Here is an 11,242-nt window from a genome sequence, read left to right as displayed (position 1 = left end):
TATGAGGCCTCCTCCAGCTACTGTAGATTGAAGTTGTAGTAGCTTGCGAAGAAATCGCAAGCTACTATAACTCCCGTACGGGCTCGGGAGAGACTAAGGTTGAAAGTCCCATTCACAAAGTTGGTATGTGACAGTATCCAGGCTGTGGGTTTCATCATCTCTCCTGAAATATATAATCTTTCCAATATATACATTTTTCCACTAACCACCCCTCTCATATTTAGCTCGTCAATGGGTGCTGTTGGAGAGACGCAGCACTGTGGTGCTCTACCAACGTTCCATCAAATTCATTTTTTTGTTTTGTTTTTTTGAATTTTACCCCTTTTTCTCCCCAATTACGTGGTATCCAATTGTTTAGCAGTCACTATCTTGTCTCATCGCTACAACTCCCGTACGGGCTCGGGAGAGACTAAGGTTAAAAGTCTTCGCTTACACAACTCAACCAAGCCGCACCGCTTCTTAAAACAGCACGCATCCAACCCGGAAGCCAGCCGCACCAATGTGTCGGAGGAAACACTGTGCACCTGGAAACCTTGGTTAGCGTGCACTGCGCCCGGCCCGCCACAGGATATGTGGCGATGAGACAAGGATATCCCTACCGGCCAAGCCCTCCCTAACCCGGATGACACTAGGCCAATTGTGCATTTCTCCACGGACATCCCGGTCGCGACAGAGCCTGGGTGCGAACCCAGAGTCTCTCAGCGCCCTTAACCACTGCGCCACCCGGGAGGCCCCCCATCAAATTAATTGAACATAAATTATGGAGCGTACGGTAGAAAGATAAGTAGCCTGTGGGGTTTTTATGTAGCTCATAGACTGGAGACCAAATGTATTACAATGTCATGAGACAGACACGTTTTCAATAATTTACTTATGAATGGAGAGAGAGAGTATGGGAGAAAGTCAACTACGGTACACTGAACAAAAATATAAACGCATCATGTAAAGTGCTGGTCTCATGTTTCATTAGCTGAAATAAAAGATCCCAGAAATGTTCCATATGCACAAAAAGTTTATTTCTAAAAAATGTTGTCACAAATTAGTTTACGTCTTTGTTTGTGAGCATTTCTCCTTTTCCAAGATAATCCATCCACCCAACAGGTGTGGTATATCAAGATGCTGATTAAACAGCATGATCATTACACAGGTGCACTTTTGTGCTGGGGACAATAAAGGCCACTCTAAAATGTGCAGTTTTGTTTCACAACAAAATGCCACAGATGTGTCAAGTTTTGAGAGTGTGCAATTGGCATGCTGACTGCAGGAATTTCCACCAGAGCTGTTGCCAGAGAATTGAATGTTCATTATTTTTACCATAAGCCGCCTCCAATGTCGTTTTAGAGAATTTGGCAGTACGTCCAACCAGCCTCACAACCGCAGACCACGTGTATGGCGTTGGTTGGGCGAGCGGTTTGATGTAAACGTTGTGAACAGGGTGCCACATGGTGGCGGTGGGTTATGGTATGGGCAGGCAGGCATAAGCTACGGACAACGAACACAATTGCTATTTATTGATGGCATTATAATGCACCGAGATACCATGACGAGATCCTGAGGCCCATTGTCGTGCCATTCATCCACCGCTATCACCTAATGTTTCAGCATGATAATGCACACCCCATGTCGCAAGGATCTGTACACAATTCCTGGAAGTTGAAAATTTCCCAGTTCTTCAATGGCCTGCATACTCACTAGACATGTCACCCATTGAGCAGGTTTGGGATGTTCTGGATGGACATGTAAGACAGCGTTTTCCAGTTTTCGCCAATACCCAGCAACTTCACACCGCTATTGAGGAGGAGTGGGACAACATTCCACAGGCCACAATCAACATCCTGATCGACTCTATGCGAAGGAGATGTCACATCAGATCCATGCCTCTACCTTTTTATGGTATGTATATCTGTATTCCCAGTCAAATCAAATCAAATCAAATGTATTTATATAGCCCTTCGTACATCAGCTGATATCTCAAAGTGCTGTACAGAAACCCAGCCTAAAACCCCAAACAGCAAGCAATGCAGGTGTAGAAGCACGGTGGCTAGGAAAAGTCGCTCTGGATAAGAGCGTCTGCTAAATGACTTAAATGTAATGTAAATGTAAAAACTCCCTAGAAAGGCCAAAACCTAGGAAGAAACCTAGAGAGGAGCCAGGCTATGTGGGGTGGCCAGTCCTCTTCTGGCTGTGCCGGGTGGAGATTATAACAGAACATGGCCAAGATCTTCAAATGTTCATAAATGACCAGCATGGTCCAATAATAATAAGGCAGAACAGTTGAAACTGGAGCAGCAGCACGGCCAGGTGGACTGGGGACAGCAAGGAGTCATGTCAGGTAGTCCTGGGGCATGGTCCTAGGGCTCAGGTCCTCTGAAAGAGAGAAGGAGAGAATTAGAGAACGCACACTTAGATTCACACATGACACTGAATAGGACAGGAGAAGTACTCCAGATATAACAAACTGACCCTAGCCCCTGACAAATAAACTACTGCAGCATAAATACTGGAGGCTGAGACAGGAGGGGTCAGGAGTCACTGTGGGGAGGGGGGGGGGGTCATGTGAAATCCATAGATTAAGGCAATAATTAAGTTATTTCAATTCACTGATTTCCTTATATGAACTGTAACTCAGTAAAAGCTTGGAAATTGTTGGATGTTGTGTTTAGATTTTTTTTCAGTACAAAAAGGCAAGCGGGCAGACAATAGCTTTGGAGCGGCTGAGGCATAATTAAAGAGAGGTGGACAGCAAATGGTGCTGAATTTAATTGATTTAAACAGTTGTCTTCATTTTTATTTGACTTCACTCACAACAAGAGGGCTATATTGGAGCCTATTTCTTCCCATTAAAGAAAATACCTACCTCTTTAACAGACCCAATTATGCTATCCATAGATTTGTCAGTATAACCAAATCGACCTAAACTCTCTTTATGCACTCCTTAAATAGCTCTATGCCTGGGATGGGCTTGGTGTGTTTGGTTAAAACCAGAGCTCAAATTGAGTGAAGGTATGCCATACCTTTTGTTATTAAAGAAAATGGCAAAAATTATACCTATTTTTAGCTTTATATTTTGAATTAAATAAAAACTATCAAGATAAGCATTGTTATAACACTTAACTTCGTGATGCATTATTCTAGAAACCAGCTTTAAAATTCTCACAAAATATGTGACTCATGCATATGGATATATTGATTTCTCGCTATGACATTCTGAAGCTGAGCTGCAGCCTTTAATATTAGAGGAAAAATGTACTTTGCTATCCCTATTAATTGAGCTTTTTACTTTTTGAGAAGTGAAAATGTTTAATACCAGGCAGTTTATAGGGAAACACGTATGTTGTTAGGTTAAACAATGAACGAGTAGCCAGCAGTTGAAGCTTAAATTGTTCTGCCTCGGTGGAACCTCTGTCTTGGTGGAAAGGTAACTTTTGAAAGTGCCATGTTAAGATTGATAAGGATGTCTAATATTTGCAAACTGCAAACGTTTCGTTGCAAACAAGACACTGGTTTGACATTGGAGAAATATGGTAAATATGCATATTACTCCGTCAATTCTTGCCTGAAACTTCCATTTCCATTATCCACCTTTCTTTTGAGACCTTTTCATACTATATTTTCTCTTGATTGCAAGCAATCAATGCACAAATAAACGAATAATAAATCAATTTTATCAGTGTAATCAGTTCGAAAATATTACATTTACATTTACATTTAAGTCATTTAGCAGACGCTCTTATCCAGAGCGACTTACAAATTGGATTAGGATGTGTTATTGACATGATTATATAGCCTACTAACCAGATGTGTGAAAATGAAGTGTTTAATTTGCCAATGAATTGGGCCACTATTATATTCTGTTCTGTCGACTATTAGCTGACGCATTTTTTTTTATCCAAAGCCAAACCTATGACCGACTGCTGTTGTACACTAGCCTATTCTGGATATTATGGATAAGAGCAGGAATGTTTTGTATTTGTCAAGCATCGATCGTCATGTCACCAGAATAAGACACTCGGCATTTATTGGAAAGGAGCATCAAGCTCATATCGTGCATTTTCACCACCCTGCGAAGTTCTTCCAAATGTGCTTACTCTGGAGCCTAACAAACTGCCTGGTCTCCCTTGTCGTAGTGGGAGGACCACACAACATGTCATTGCGTGACTCCCAAATTGACTTCGATATGATTGTTATTATAGGCTATCAATATTTGCGCATAAAGGCGTTTCTACAGCCATTTCTCGCATAATTAATTTGACAACGCAAAAACATGTCGAAACCACAAATGATCTGTTAGCATTTATACAATTGTACCAAACCGCCATACAAAAATTCCTCACGTGGTTTTATTTTAGTAGACAGATTTTGGGCGGAGTAAAACCTCTCGCTTCGCCTCTTCCTTCCTTTCTAGTTTGGATCAACACTTCCGGAACACTTTCATATCAGTGGAGGCGAACTGAACAGGGTTCTGGGAGGCATAGCTTGACATAACCTTAGTCAAATTGACATTTCGACCTTGTTTCTGGCGTAATTGTTACTACACAAACGGAAAATAAATGACTAAATGCACTCAGGATCACATTGAAAGTAAGTTTATATTTCCACAAACCTCGCAAGATAACATTGACTAATAGCTAAAGCTAGTCCATTAACGTTTGCTAACGGCTGCATTTCTGAACGACGCCGGCTAGGCTAGGTTTAGCAGCTAGCTAGCTATCTAACAACTTAATGCCCTGAACTAAAGACAGTGTCTGGACAATTAGCTACCTTTAGCCAGCTAGCTAACGAACTACCTAGACAACATTTCGACCACACAGGGAATGCATCTTGGTTTCACTGTTTTGTTTGTGTGGTGCCGACAGTGCATGGAATTGGGAGTGTTTGTTGCCAGTCAAGTGCGAGTTTCCGTCATTAGTTAATTAACTAGCTAGCTATATCGTTTATGGGCTAATGGCTAACATTAGTGATTCGTTTTGTTCTAATAAGTAAAACGGAGAGTCGCTAGTTTATAATAAGTAACGTTAGCTAATGTAAGATATCTATAGTAAGTTAGCTAGTTAGGTCCAGTATCTGTCCCGTTACTCAAAACCTTGTCAGAACCAAACTAGCCAGGTGTCTGAGTTGAGCATTTCAGCCAAACAATATTCGTCTTTCCAGCGAACTAATCCAATCCTTCCTGAAGTAGTATGCAACCTACGTCAGCTAACTGGCTATGCTATCTAGATCATATTAACGTTATGGTCCTTGATTCTGTCCATAAGTTAAGGGTGCAAGTAGTTGAGGCTCGTCATAAAATGTTCAATAACTTTTCAATGGCTTGTCCAGGTGGCCTAGCCACATCCTCCTTGAAGATGGGACGCTTATAATAGAGGCTATCTCGTGAAATAACTTTAAGTAAGAATTTGGTTAAAAAATATATTATAGTTTAATCTACTCTGCTGGTTCGTTGTTGTGTTGGTCCTGTTTGGGTTGGAATTTAAGACAGGAGAGTATCAGGCTATATGTAACAAGTTGACGATCTGTGGAACACAGAACTCCTTGCCAAACAGTGGCTGAATTGTTACTGAGTGGGCTATCCTGGCTAAATAAATCAAATGACATGAGCTAAAAAAAAAGTCAGTTCCATCTCCTGCAGTACCTGCTGTGTGTTACAGGGACCACCTGCCAGCAGTCTTAACAAATTCAAGATGTAGAATCGTGGACCGCTGTCGTCAATGGTTTCACACCCTTCAGTGTGCCAATCCAAAAACTAAACTAAAGCTTGGGCAGTATGTTCCAATGAGTCTAAAATATGAAGACAATCTAGTCAGCCCTACCCGGTCAGATCAAACCTTCAGCAGCATAGTTAGCTAGCTTGCACTGGAGATTGATCCAATGGTCCATTCAAAGCATGGGAAATTTTATTTTTTAACTACTTTTACTTGCCGTTCTTCACTTGGAAGGCACAGGTGTGGATTACATTTTTTTTGCGGAATACTCTCTGTGTATCAGAGTTTCACCAACAACTGGAAACCAACATTTTACAAGACACTATATAGAGAATGTAGAAAGTATAAGCAAGTAGGCAAAAGGTTGGTTGAAAATAAATGTACCATGCTTTGAATGTACCATCGGGTCTACCTTAAGTACATGGCACGCTAGTTAACTATGCTGCTGGAGGTTCGATTCTGATTGGCTAGTCAGAGACCATTGGTGGCAGTCCTGCATCTTTCTGTAGCTTTGAAGAGATGATTTAACATTGGCTGTTTTTTTTCTATTAGTTTAGGCCTGTGTCCAGGTTGTTTTATCCAGACAAAATTACTCCTGCTTTATTTAAATTTACTCTTGGATTTCCCAACCTTTCTGCCTGTTTCCAGAGTGATAAACTTGGTGAGCAGGTGTTCATTTTTTTGTTTTTCTTCACTGCATGTTCTTGACTCCATGGTAACACAGGGCTGTCCATGTTACATCACTGTGTAGCAGGGGTTTATCATAGCTGAATTTCCTTTGAAACACTCTTTGTAAGCCATGATGCTCTTTAGGCCTAACCTATATTCCAGAGCCTGCAGTAAGGTTTAAAATGACACCAAAACTTGCACTATAACATCAGATACTGTCTTAAAGGAGCCCTGTGAAGGCTCAAATTGAACAGGACATTTCCTTTTTTTGGTAAGGTATGAACAACCTGTTTGTATTTCTGTTGTTAATTTGTCATAGTTTGAGCTGTCCATTGTGTAACATGTTTGGCAACATAAGAACTTCACTCCTTGACGGTGTGACATTGTTTCATTTGATTAAATGCTGCGAATGGAAAGAATACACAGGTCTCTATAAAAATAAAGTTGTTAGCTATTCAGACAGTGAGAATGTATTTGAAACAAACACATCAAACAACCAGTGTTATCAGCAGTGTATTGGCTACTGTGTCATTCCACACATTATAGTGTACCACATGATTCATAACACTCATAAAACCTAGTGGTCAAACATGGAAATGGTTCCAATTGTTTTTCCACCATTCATGTTTCCCATAGGGGATTTTGGAAACACTTAAAATAAGGGCTGTGTTTTGTGTAGGCTTACCCTGGCATGACGTTTTGAGAACTGTAAATCTCTCTAGGACAAGGTGACTTTTATCAACATATTTGCCTGTATTGTCCTGCAAAAAATGAAACTAATGTGGCTATCGTAAAGAACTACAAATACCATGATCTAATGTTAGCTAAATGTAGTAATTAAGAAATTGCCTAAGTCTCTTTAAATGGACAATACCTGTTTGCAAATGTGTCAGCTAGAGTTGACGTGCAGGGATTTGTCGTCTTGCATCATGTCTACATTAATGCTAATTATAATTTTCGAATCAGAATAAATAAGTTGAATATATTGACAAGTCACCATGTCCAATAGGGATCAACGTGGTTATCAAAATGTCACACCAGGGTAAGCCTACATGAAACACCTCCCTTTAAGTGTTTGTAAAATCCCATATGGGAAAAATAAATGTTGGTAAAATGACTGGAACCATTTCCATGTTTGACCTCTAGGTTTTATGCGTATTATGACACCTACACTGTGGGGCTCTATAGTAGGCTTAGCCATGAAGTGGGCGAGGTGCACAGAGCTGGACTTCGCATAACAGGAGCTACGCAGAATCCCTTCAGGGAGGAGGGAACGTTCCACTAGTTCTGAAGTGGGAATATGTGAGGGTAGTGTGAGTCACTGCAGGCGTGAGACACACACAAACATTCTTTATTGAAACACCAGCCGTTGTCACAATGACATGTAAAAGACCTGTACTTTTTTATTTGTCCTGCTTTAGGAGTAACTGGATTGAAGTGTAATAACCCCTCCATCCACAGCCTTTTCACTCCATAGAACTAGTAAGGCATCAGTGAACCTGAAATTGCAATGAAATCCTAGAATGTCTTGAATTAGTGCACATATGGAACATGACCACTCTGAAAACAATCCATAAATAAATAGGCCTGTCAAACATACCATATGTCTAAATTCATTATTTTCCCTGATAATTTCCTCCAGTATTGGACTGTGTTCATGGCACTGCCTTTTTGCTAAAGTTATCCTCCACATTGCTGGCATTTCTTGTAGTGTGAATGGTCTGAAGTGTCTTGTTCATCTCGTGTTTCTAGCAGTTTATATCTGCCTCCCCTCACTTGACTGGTGAATCCCATCTCAAAGTTTTACAGGTTTCAATTATTCATGAAGCCCCTCTATACCGAGTGCCTTTGTCTGATATTACGTCCATTCTCTGTGACCCCAGGTCTGATTGGATGCTGCGCGTCAAGGGTTATTTGCACTGATTTGATCGATGTGCCAGACTAACCCGTTTCCATCAATACTCTTCATGGACAATGGAGGGAAAATGCTTTGCTGGGCAGTCACTGTCAGATGCAGTCTGAGCACGCAGATTGGTTTAGATTGAAAAAAGGGTCTCCAAACCAGCCTTGTAACAAACTATGGCCTTAGTGAAACAGTCAACGGTTTGAAGGTCTTGCATCTAGTTTTGTGCTTCCTGCACCCTATCTTTGTCTTTTGATAGCCATCTCATAGTGACTGCTTTTTTCCCCTCTCTATCACTTCTCCTCTGAATAGAAACTCTTTGATCCAAGCGCAGGAAATCTCTCATAGGAAGCTGGCCTAATTTGTGAGATCCCATGTCACTCAGCTGAATAACAAACCATATTGTGGAGTACATTGACATATCCCTAGCACCAAGGCCTTCTCCTGCCATTGTCAGAGGGAGATGGAGCAGACAATTGTAGGAAATTAAGGGGGATCTGAAGACATTGATTTTCTTCCATGACTTTCTATAATTAATTATTAACCAAATGCTTAATGTTTTCTGCAGGTTGGTGAGACCTGTCCTGCTATGTTTCATTTCGGTCTAGTAGTGGCAAATATATCATATACCATCATGATTACTGAGGCTAGGTCATTTCCCCAAAATGTGTGATGTAGTCTTAAATGTGTTAATGTATGGGAAATGATTGACCTAGTATGGGAAATGATTCACCTAGTATGTAGGCCTATCCACTATAATGGTTGTAGTTTAGTTAATAGCCTGAACTCTCACTGTGTAGGTAGTACAGTATATAGGTAGCCTACGTATGTCTATTAGTTACAAATATGGTATGTTTTCTAAAAGGTCACATGTGAATAATGTTTGACTATATTCATGGCAGTAATATCCCTCACATTAGTGTCACGGTCCTATAAGTTTGCCTCCACAGACCAAAAATACACAGGGTCTGTGTCACTTTGACAAGGTCACTAGTGCATATATTTAGAACACAGTTCCTGGTTTGTAGTTGTAGCTTGTTGTCAAGGTGCACGATCTGCAGTTGAATGCTAAGGCTAATGTTTACAGCATTAAAGAAATCCTATTCATTTTGAGCCAAAGTGCAGTTTGAAACTGTGTGCAGTTTGAAACGGCTGTGGCTCTGGTGGTTGTGCTTGATGTTTTTTTGGCATTCCTGTGACTTTGGGTGCTGTAGGTGTCCTGGAGGGCAGGTAGTTTCCCCCTGGTGATGTGTTGGGCAGACCGCACCACCCTCTGGAGAGCCCTGCTGTTGCGGGCCGTGCTGTTGTCTTACCAGGCAGTGATACAGCCTGTTAGGATGCTCTCAATTATGCGTCTGTAAAAGTTTTAGTGTTTACTCTTTATTCACCACACTGTCTGTGTGGGTGAACTTTTTCAGATCGTCAGTGATGTGTACGCCTAGGAACTTGACGCTTTCCACCCTCTTCACTGCGGTCCCTTCGATATGGATAGGGGCGTGCTCCCTCTGCTGTTTCCTGAAGTCCACGATCAGCGCCTTTGTTTTGTTGAGTAAGAGGTTATATTCCTGACACCACACTCTGAGAGCTCTCACCTCCCCCCGGTAGGCTGTCATTGTTAGTAATCAGGCCTACTACTGTTGCGTCGTCTGCAAACTTGATCAATGAGTTTAAGGCATCCGTCGGCCACACAGTCATGGGTGAATAGGGAGTACGGGGGGGGGGTGTTTCCTACCTTCACCACTTGGGGAAGACTCATCAGGAAGTCCAGGACCCTGTTGCATACAGTGGGGTTCAGACCCAGGGCCTCAAGCTTAATGATGAGCTTGGAGGGTACTATGGTGTTGAATGCCAAGCTCTAGTCAAAGAGCAACATTCTTACATAGGTATTCCTCTTGTCCAGATGAGAGGGCAGTGTTATGGCTATTGCATCGTCTGTGGATCTATTGGGGTGATAAGCAAATTGAAGTGGGTCTAGGGTGTAAAGTAGAGCTGATATGATCCTTGACTAGCCTCTCAAAGCACTTCATGATGACAGAAGTGAGTGTTGCGGGGCAATAGTCATTAGGTTCAGTTACCTTATGTTCCTGTACCCATAAAAGCAATGGTGGGACATCTTGAAGCAAGTGGGGACAGCAGACTGGGCTAGGGAGTGATTGAATATGTCCGTAAACTCTCCAGCCAGCTAGTCTGCACACGCTCTGAGGATGCAGCTAGGGATGCCGTCAGGGCCGGCAGCCTTGCGAGGGTTAACACGCTTAAATGTCTTACTCACGTCGGCCACTGAGAAGGAGAGCCCACAGCGGTGGCACTGCGTTATCCTCGATGCGTGCGAAATTGATGTTTAGCTTGTCCGGAAGCAAGACGGCGGTGTACGACGTGGCTGGTTTCCACTTTGTAATCCGGGATTGTCTGTAGACCATGCCACATAAGTCTCGTGGTTTAACAGTTGAATTGTGACTCCACTTAGTCTCTATACTGACATTTTGCCTGTGATTGCCTTACGGAGGGAATAACTACACTGTTTGTATTCGACCATATTCCCAGTCACCTTGCCATGGTTAAATGCGGTGGTTTGCGCTTTCAGTTTTGTGCGAATGCTGCCATCTATCCGCTGTTTCTGGTTTGGTTTGAGTACACTTCCTGATGAACTCAGTCACCATATCCGTGTATTCGTCAATGTTATTCTGAGCCTACCCGGAACATTTCACAGTCAGCGTGATCAAAACAATTGACGCAAGGACTCTCCTTGGTCAGACCAGTGTTGAATAAACCTTAGCACAGGTACTTCCTGTTTGAATTTCTGTCTATAGGAAGGGAGTAGCAAAATAGAATCGTGATCAGATTTGTAGAAGGGACTGCAGGGGAGGGCCTTGTAGGCATTTTGAAAAGTTGAGTAGCAGTGGTCCAATATTTAACCAGCGTGAGTACTACAGTCAATGTGTTGGTTCCCTGTGTTGCCATAAACCCA

General features: G+C 42.0%; 1 protein-coding gene across 4 annotated transcripts in view; it reads left to right on the top strand.

Annotated features, from left to right (window-relative positions):
• Positions 1–4,402: 4,402 nt before the first annotated feature.
• The window catches only part of LOC124035451 (casein kinase I-like), a 65,407-nt gene continuing 58,567 nt past the window's right edge, over positions 4,403–11,242 (top strand). For 2 of the 4 annotated variants that reach the window (XM_046348925.1, XM_046348912.1), the window contains exon 1: positions 4,403–4,581. The gene's annotated coding sequence lies outside the window, so the exon portion shown is untranslated. The remainder of the gene's footprint in view (positions 4,582–11,242) is intronic. The other 2 variants (XM_046348919.1, XM_046348907.1) reach the window with 1 other exon arrangement.

Source organism: Oncorhynchus gorbuscha, linkage group LG01 (genome assembly GCF_021184085.1).
Source record: "Oncorhynchus gorbuscha isolate QuinsamMale2020 ecotype Even-year linkage group LG01, OgorEven_v1.0, whole genome shotgun sequence".
Classification (NCBI taxonomy): domain Eukaryota; kingdom Metazoa; phylum Chordata; class Actinopteri; order Salmoniformes; family Salmonidae; genus Oncorhynchus; species Oncorhynchus gorbuscha.
This window is presented reverse-complemented; position numbering and strand designations above follow the sequence as displayed.